Raw genomic sequence first — 9,514 nt, forward strand, 5'->3', positions numbered from 1 at the left:
AGGACGATTGTGGGGGCATAACACAGTTACATTCACTATCAACTTGATATGATAATTTGAAATTATGTTACCTTTACTGATAAAATATCTCATTAAAATACCTCCGATAAATTCATACAGGTATATCATTACATCTACACAAAGTACAAGGCTGTTACATCCCAAATCGTCGCCCCGACGATTTGGGACAAGATTCCACTATCATTAGGGGTGACGATTTCGGATGTACTATTGCACACCCTAAATCGTCAACCGTCTTAAATCATCGCCCGCTAATATTTTATTGAGTTTCTAAGGATAACTTACACCGAAGTTATTTTATTGTATACTCTCTTATATGGGGTACATAAGTTTCACTTGGTCTGTCTGTCTGCACCCATTTCTCTGGTGTTTGTCGACCTATTGGACTGCAGTTTTGTATGTAGATTACACGTGACCTTGTGACATGCATCACCAAAATGAGAATTCTGGAATGAGAGCTTAAAGCGCCGCGAGCTGTGCACCATTTTCAGCAACTCTGCAATATCTCTGGTGTTTGTAAATCGACTGAGCTAAAATTTTGTATGTAGGATATATCGTACTACGCACATAGGTTTCATTTATTTGTTTGCTTGCTTGTTTGTTAATTTACTTAATGAGAGAAAGAGAGTGAAGGACAGTGCAGCGGTTTGAACTGACCACTGTTTGTAGTTATTTATTCCAGGAGAAATACATTAAAGCACACAAAGCTTCCGGTCGTCATTTTTATTTTATTTCATTTTCATTTTAGTAGAACTGTTTGTCTACTCGACAATCAGTTCGATTTGGCTGTCAATAGAATGAAACCCTTTTCCATTCACTTTTAACAGACCATGTCATTTTCTTCATGCACAATCTAACCCAAATATTTTTCTTATAAAAGCATATCTTGTATCCATTTTGCCTCAAACAACGCCAGCCTCGTCTTAGACATGATTATTCTCATTAAATTGCACTGTGATATAAGATAAAACCAACTTGCGATCAACTCGTCGCGTGAGCTTCGTCGCACTTCTAACATTTATGGACCTCCTCCAACCACTTTGACGTTTAAATTTTATGTTCCTCTGCTATCTAGATATTACATTTGGAATATCCAACATTAGATCTAGCATTATCCCCATAGCTCTTATTTGGGGCTGCATAATTGTTAATGGCGTCGACACGATTTGCAAAGTGGACGGTAACATCAATTCTCCAGAATACATCGATATTATGGAAAATGATTTATAATCTGTTGTTGCAAGACATTTCCCATGAGTGAATATTATTTGATGGATAACAATGTCCCTGTCCATGGGTCCCAAGTCACAAAATGTTTAAGAATACTCACCAAACAAGAGGCACATGGGCCACATCGCTCACCTGAGCAGCAGTTCCTAGCAATAAACAAGCTTGAGTGAAACTACCATTATAAAAGCAACTTGGTCCAGAAAACTTTTCAAAAATTACAACTAAGAATTGATTGATTATCAAACTTGAAACACCCTATTTTTGCATTTTTGTGATTATCTCCCATTTGAGGGGGCATGGCACTTCATTTGAACTAACTTGAATCCCCCTCACCTTAGGATGATTTGGATCAAATTTGATTGAAACTAGCCCAGCGGTTCTGGAGAAGAAGTTATTCCTACATATCAGCATGTAAAACTTTGATGTGCTAATGTGGCCCAACCCTACCCTCGGGGGTCATGATCTGAACAAACTCTATACCAGGAAGTTTTCACTTTTATAGCCAGGTGGTTCTGGAGAAAAAGAGTATTAAAGATTTTCTTTATATGCTCACATGTAAAACTTTGGTCCCTCTCGTGGCCCCAACATACCCCTGGGATCATGATTTTAACAAATGTGAATCTCCACTATGTCAGAAGGCTTTCATGTACATTTCAGCTTTTCTAGCCCAGTGGTTCTAGAGAAGAAGATTTTTAAATGACCCCTATTTTTTTTAAATTATCTCCCATTTTAAGATGACATGAGCCTTCATTTGAACAAACTTCAATTGTCTTCACCTAAGGATGATTTATATAAAGTTTGATTGAACCAATTGCTCAAGAGAAGCTTTTCCTATATATCTGCATGTAAAAATTTGATTCCCTATTGTTGCCCCGCCCCACCCCCGGCGGCCTTGATCTGAACAAATTTGAATCTAATGGCATGTCTTGCCATTAAGAGAAAATTGCAACCTCGGACACACACGATGAATACTGTGAATCAAACCTATGACAACATTTTCACTTTACGGTGGAGTACACACTTTGTACATATCACTCCCCGATAAGGCTTTGGTACGTAAAAAGGTGACAACATCTTTATTTAAAAAATGTAAGAAAATAATTTTTTGAACGATTTGGCACCACTTTGCTTTTGCTTGATTGATCCAGAGAGAGAGAGAGAGAGAGAGAGAGAGTCTAGCAATGCTAGCCGAACTATGAACTATAGCATCATTCAACTTGGCATGAACATGTGAATGTAAAAAATAGTTTCTAATGGTATTCTTTAACAAAGTACATTGATCACTTACGGAAGAAAACTCAACCTTACCTGATCTATTTGTACCAATAGGCAATTGAAGTAAAGAGTGATGGGGTAAATATTTTATACATCTAAACATGGACCTGTAAAGAACTGCGAACAATAGCATTGTTTCGCCGCCTGCCTTCCAGTCAATTTTTAAAAGTTATCATTTTAAAATGATTTTTATGCCAAGATGGACATTAATATAAATGTTCACGAAAGTTGATTCATTTGACAAAACAAAGAAAGATAATTCTATAACTTATGTTAAATCATGTATTTCACTAAAGCAATCAATGGAAAACGGAAAATATCTTAAAAACATCCCCAGTGAAACACAAATTCCTTTTCACAGTATCATGAATTGTTATTTAGAAAATTTATATCAAAACGTTTGTTGTTTAAAGGGAGAACATATGTTTATAGACAAAAACACGGCAACTATGTTAACTCTTTGATCAATTGCAAATGAGGATAAAGTTTGATAAATGAAAGTTAACAATTTTTTACTCAATTATAAATAGATGAGATTGATCTTCGCCTTTCATAAAATAATTTGACAAATTAATTGGTTATTTATCTATATCAAAAAGCATTTTAAAATATATGACGTTTTAAAGCCCGGTTTCAATTAGCATATTTTTCTACCCCCTAATCCACTGTCATGATCGTGTGCAGGATTGGACAAAACAAGATGGCAGACGGCATTTCCAAACAAAGGTAGGCTCTTAAAACTCTCCATTTTACCGACTTATTAGACGACGAATTTATGAATTTAAAACACTGCCTGGCCCGGGAGGCATCATTAAATTGATTGGGTGTTGGAATTCTTACTCATGTACACGTACAACTCTAAATTCATTGATCAAAGTTGACGATGTTGCCTCGATAGAATTCGAAGCGGGCGAAGATGTTTCTAATCATGTTTTCATGCATTTTAAGAAAGATAATTTCGGTAAAATAGACTGTGCACATATCTTTTGATGAAAACTTGAACCAGTGTATGCTATTTGTCCCTTAAATTGCCTTGGTTAGATAGATATCATGACTAGAACATTTGCTAATGTGCAGGATTGGACTATGGTCGTTTCTACGATAAACGTGCCGGATTGGACCTCAATTTTGGTTCAGGATTGGACCCTCTTTTTATCTTTATTTTCAAAATCCTTTATATTTTCGAATCTCAACTTCACTTTATCATATTTTAGTTTGATTAATGTAGCTTATTAGATTCTCAGACATTTCCAACATGACTATGGTGTGTTTTGAATTTTTGTTTTACTGTTATCAAATTTCATCGTCGTTTAAGTTCCCAACGACGACAATTGCTACTGTAAAAATATCCATTCGCTATCTTCTTCAAATTGAACCAATATAGCAGATCTATACATGAATCATCAATCTTTGCTTACGACAGATGTAACGTTGACTGTTCGTATCCAGGATATATAAGGCCATTTTGACCTATAAAACACGTGAGAAACTATCATCATTTTATAATCCTCTGTATCAATATAAATTCTACGTTTCCTGAATTCAATTAACCCGCTTACATATTCCCTAATTCCAAACTCTTATATAGATTTTCTCCTTTGTTTCAGGTATCAAGCCCTAGAACTTCATTCCATGAGATGGGTACACTTCGAATGTGCGAAATTTGTGGTGAGGAATTCAAGACCAATTCTGAATTGCGTAGGCATGTAAAAAGGAAACATCAATCAGAGAAATTGTCTTCGTTTGTGACCAGTGCAACACACGCTTTTGTACATTATAAAGAAATATGAAGTAAAAAAAATACATTGTTTTCTGAATACACGAGGTGCATACATATACCATGGCAGCCGTTTTATATATGCAAGGTGAAGATAACGAACAGTCATCAATCTCATAACTCCTACAAGCAATACAAAATAGATAGTTGGGCAAACACGGACCCCTGGACACACCAGAGGTGGGATCAGGTGCCTAGGAGGAGTAAGCATCCCCTGTTGACCGGTCACACCCGCCGTGAGCCCCATATCCTGATCAGGTAAACGGAGTTATCCGCAGTCAAAATCAGTGTACCAAGAACGGCTTAACAATCGGTATGAAACACGTCAGACAGCATTTGACCCAATGCGAGGTTGTATTGACGAACTAGATCGTTATAACGACCATAGAATTTGCGAAATGCTGACTTCAATTATATCCGTTTATGTACATTATGAAACGATTATTTTTACGGTATTATGCTTTCTTTCACAGAGATACTACTAATCTTTTACATTGCATTTTACACATGTTGATTTGTCATTTCATTGAACCAGAAGTGTTCTTAAGTTTTACTTTTTATTAAATATATTTCAATGTTATTGCGTTTGTATTGAACTGATAACAACTAGTGAAAAAATTGTATTGAAGAGTAACCTCTCATCTGAGCAGCAAATATTGAAGAAGAAAAAACACCATGGACAAAACTGCTTTTCATTTAGGTTCATATTTCAGCTACAGGAGTGATATTGCGAATTTATGAGAAAATATCCTTTTTATTTGCTTCATCAGTATATGCACTATAAGGTTGGATTCAATGTAATTACAAGAAACGAAAGGTTTTGAAATACAAAAATGCTGATATTTGCTACATTCCAACAAACCGACATATGCACTCAAGATTATTAGAATTAAAATGATAGGGAAATTTTTCAAAAGATAATAAATCCCGCTTTAACAATCAAAACTGGTTCCAGCAGAAGCATACATATGAAAGGCACAAATGCATGTGGACAGATCATTAAGTATTGAAAACATGAACACCTCAACATCTTATATTATTGTCTTTATTGTCATTGAACAGCTTTGTGAAATGTAAACCATCATGCCTGAAGAGATTATTATACATGTACGTCAAACCATGCTCAGTTTTAATAATTCCATGCAGATATCACAAATGTTAAGTGGTTGGGAATCGAACATGGTCTACATGTATGCTTACTCCTCCTAGGCGCCTGATTCCACCTCTGGTGTGTCCAGGGGTCCGTGTTTGCCCAACTATCTATTTTGTATTGCTTGTAGGAGTTATGAGATTGATGACTGTTCGTTATCTTCACCTTGTACAATATAAATGTATTTGCTTCTGCAAAATGAAGACTTTCCAGCATGTTGATCTTCGAGAACAAGGCTCCTTCTAACGTGTGGCAGAACTTTAGATTCATGTGCGCGGTGAAATTCTCAAACACTTAAAGATTTTCGAGCTGTCTCTTCCGGCTTATTGATAGTTCCTTGCACCAAGTGCTCTTTTAGGTTTGTCAAAACCATGGTTTTAGTAGGAGACATAAAATAGAACACACTTCATTCACTTGCAACTTTTAAGCTTAAGGAAGTCCGCTCCTGACTGGATCTGTAAGAAAAAAATGCATGTATTTAAGAAAGGGTCCAATCCTGAACCAAAATTGAGGTCCAATCCGGCACGTTTATCGTAGAAACGACCATAGTCCAATCCTGCACATTAGCAAATGTTCTAGTCATGATATCTATCTAACCAAGGCAATTTAAGGGACAAATAGCATACACTGGTTCAAGTTTTCATCAAAAGATATGTGCACAGTCTATTTTACCGAAATTATCTTTCTTAAAATGCATGAAAACATGATTAGAAACATCTTCGCCCGCTTCGAATTCTATCGAGGCAACATCGTCAACTTTGATCAATGAATTTAGAGTTGTATGTGTATATGAGTAAGAATTCCAACACCCAATCAATTTAATGATGCCTCCCGGGCCAGGCAGTGTTTTAAATTCATAAATTCGTCGTCTAATAAGTCGGTAAAATGGAGAGTTTTAAGAGCCTACCTTTGTTTGGAAATGCCGTCTGCCATCTTGTTTTGTCCAATCCTGCACACGATCATGACAGTGTAATCGAAAGGAGTTGAAATTAAAAGCAATTAATTAATCAACATTGATATCAAAGATAATAATCATTTACCAATGAATTCTAATTTGCATTTTAAAACAATTCGTAAGCAACATTTTAAAGCTTTGTAAAATATGCGAGTTGAAAATGTAGGGGGAATCCAGAGTTAATGTATGTAGTTCTTTGTTTTTAAAATCTCAATAAAAGTACGGCGTGACGGTAAAGGGGGTTGTTGGTGGTTGATAATTTAAGAAAATGGGACAAATTTCTGAGTGATACATAACCTATTGATTTTCGCGGATTCTTTGTCAAGGTCACGAAAGGTCAACAGAGGAGAGTACGAACCTGACACGCTGTAGTTATATAAATATTGATTGAGTGTCTTTCTCTATTGTGCATGTTGCATACCTTCGGTTAAGAAACTGAATAACTCAGTATGCATTTTATTCATTGGTTTAAGTTTATTAGATTCTTCTGTTTCAATAGGATTTACGCCGATTCGTACGAACGTCTTATACCAAGACAGAGATTATATTCTACAAATCTATCATCAACCAAAACAAGAATCAAAAGAAACACAAGTCAGCCATCTAAATCTCCGGCAATCACGTACCGAATGACTGACAAAAAATAAGACTTAATAATATATTCAAAAAGATACTGTTAACCATATCCATGGGAAAAAGACACTATTTTGGACTGGGGTTAGGGAATATAGACTGTATAATTACGAAAATTAACCTCTTTAATCTTATTCACTATATTTCATCATTAACTTACACTATCTGTGTATATGTGCGCGACTCTGTGAGTACATGCAGAAAAGGGAAGGAACTTTATATTGTAACTTTTTCTTGTTCACAACGCAAACATAAAATAAAACAATGTACAATATTTGCATTTTCATTTCGTTAAAATATTGAATTCAAGATTTACTTAAAAGATTGTCCTACAGAACCCATAAAATACTGCACAACATTTATGAATGTGGTCACATTAGCAAAAATCGTTTAAAACTCTTCTCAAGAACCACTGGATCTATTTCAAACAAACTTGACACAAACCATCCTTGGGTAAAGGGAATTCATAAATGTACAAATGAAGGGTTGTGCTCAGTGTATAGGGTAAGTTATCAAGAGTAATCAGGAAAATGCAAATATAGAATAGGGTCATTTAAAATATTCTTATCAAGAACTGCTGAGCCAGAAAAGTTGAAACTGAGATGAAACCTTTCTGATATAGTGTAGACCGAAGTGTGTTAAAGTCATGGCTTCCAGGAGTAGGATGAGCCAACAATAGAGGATCAACGTTATACGTGGGTATATATAGCATAAATCTTTAAAATTCTTCTCAAGAACGACAGGGTTATGATTACGCATATTAATATGCAATTAATCCCAGGTAGTGTAGATTCAAATATGTCTAAATTGTACTCCTCCTATAGGCAGCTGATCCCACCTCTGATATGTCTAGAGGTCGTGTTTGCCCAACTCTTTAATTTGTATTTTTTTTAAGAGTCATGAGATTGATCACTGTTCTTTCATTAATTATTATTTTCACTTTCACTTACGATTATGACTTTGTTTATGCTAATTTCATGCTAAATAAATTGTAATAAGAACGAACTTTTACATATTCAAATAAATATATAAAGTATGTCATGATTACACAGAATTTACAAAAATTCATAGATCAATTTTGACTGAAAAATTAAACAATTGTCATATCTAAATACGTTGACAAAACGTTTAAATGCTTCAAGAGATTTATATCACGGCTATCCTCCTCTGCATGGTTTTCTTTCTATTTAATATTTGGTAGACCTTGTCTGGCCACTGAAAATTATATTATATAAATGACGAAGGTGCATATAATCAAACTCCTTCAGACTGAAAGTTTAGAAGGCTGTGTGGCACCGACTAATGTAATTCCCACCAGCTAATGTAATCCTAATTATATTAACGGTCACGAATGCACCTGCTAATGTAATAATTTTGCAATTGATTACACAAGTTGTTGATGATGTATATACATGTATCACCAGCAATGTTAACCGTTAACGTGATACCCGTCTATTGCATGATTCAATCTCCTAAACTAAGGTTGAGGGCATACTTTGTTTAATCTGTTTCATATGACTATGATTCGCATTATAATACAGTGGCGGATCTAGAGGGGGGGGTTACGGGGTTGCAACCCCACCCCTTTTTGGATTAACTAGAGAGAGAGAGAGAGAGAGAGAGAGAGAGAGAGAGAGAGAGAGAGAGAATGACTATATAGTTATTAAAATCCAAGGCGATGGGAATTGTGCGTCAACACTTCTATCAGGTGATGGTAATTCAAATTATCTTTTATATAGTTTGTATCTGTAATATTTCATTTTAATTTTTAAAAAATGAATTACTGGGAGTAAATTGGAATTCATTTTAAAACAGGATTCGTTTTAAATCAAGAGTGACAGATCTACGTCTGATAATTATACAATAACATTAATCCAAATTTGAATTTAGAAATACAAATTGATAGCATTCCTGTTAAGTTGTCGTTTAACTATGTTAACGTACGTTATAACAACTCTCATTTCAGTGGCGGGTTTAAGGGGGCGCAGCTGGCGCACCCCCACCCACCCCCCCGACCTAAAATTTTCAAATTTAAGGTAAATCGTGGTATCTTGTTTACACAAATGTACTAAACGATAAAAGAAGCAAAATTTCTTCCACTCCGGAGAAATGAATGACAAAATCTTTTTGATTTCTTGAATTACTTCATTGGGAGAACTTAATTTTTCCAAAACCCTTAAAATTTGCGTCATTAAGGATTTTACTAATTTCACCTTATTAAGAATGATAGAAAATAGTAAAACTGATTTAAATAGGAGACATATTTTAAGCCCTATAAATTCTGTAAAATCCAGGAGCCACTGGGGACATCAAGGCGGCCCCCAAACCCCCTGCCTCATAAAGTGGCGCCCCCCGTAACAGCAATTTCTGGATCCACCCCTTCATTTCCTCTTCAACCCCCCTTTGAAATTTTTTAAGATCCTCGCCTGTAATAATGGTTGTTATTTCATCATTGATTTTATTAAGTCTTCCA

The 9,514-nt window shown here is 35.3% G+C and overlaps 1 long non-coding RNA gene across 1 annotated transcript; it reads right to left on the bottom strand.

The window, feature by feature from the left end:
• Nucleotides 1-5,121: 5,121 nt before the first annotated feature.
• Nucleotides 5,122-6,420, bottom strand: LOC125657151 (uncharacterized). The gene is made up of 2 exons (XR_008799526.1): nucleotides 6,361-6,420; nucleotides 5,122-5,908 (listed from the first exon to the last, which is right to left on the bottom strand). It is a non-coding gene; the product is annotated as an uncharacterized LOC125657151 (long non-coding RNA).
• Nucleotides 6,421-9,514: the final 3,094 nt, after the last annotated feature.

The sequence above is a fragment of the Ostrea edulis genome, unplaced genomic scaffold (assembly GCF_947568905.1).
Source record: "Ostrea edulis unplaced genomic scaffold, xbOstEdul1.1 scaffold_51, whole genome shotgun sequence".
NCBI classification, from domain to species: domain Eukaryota; kingdom Metazoa; phylum Mollusca; class Bivalvia; order Ostreida; family Ostreidae; genus Ostrea; species Ostrea edulis.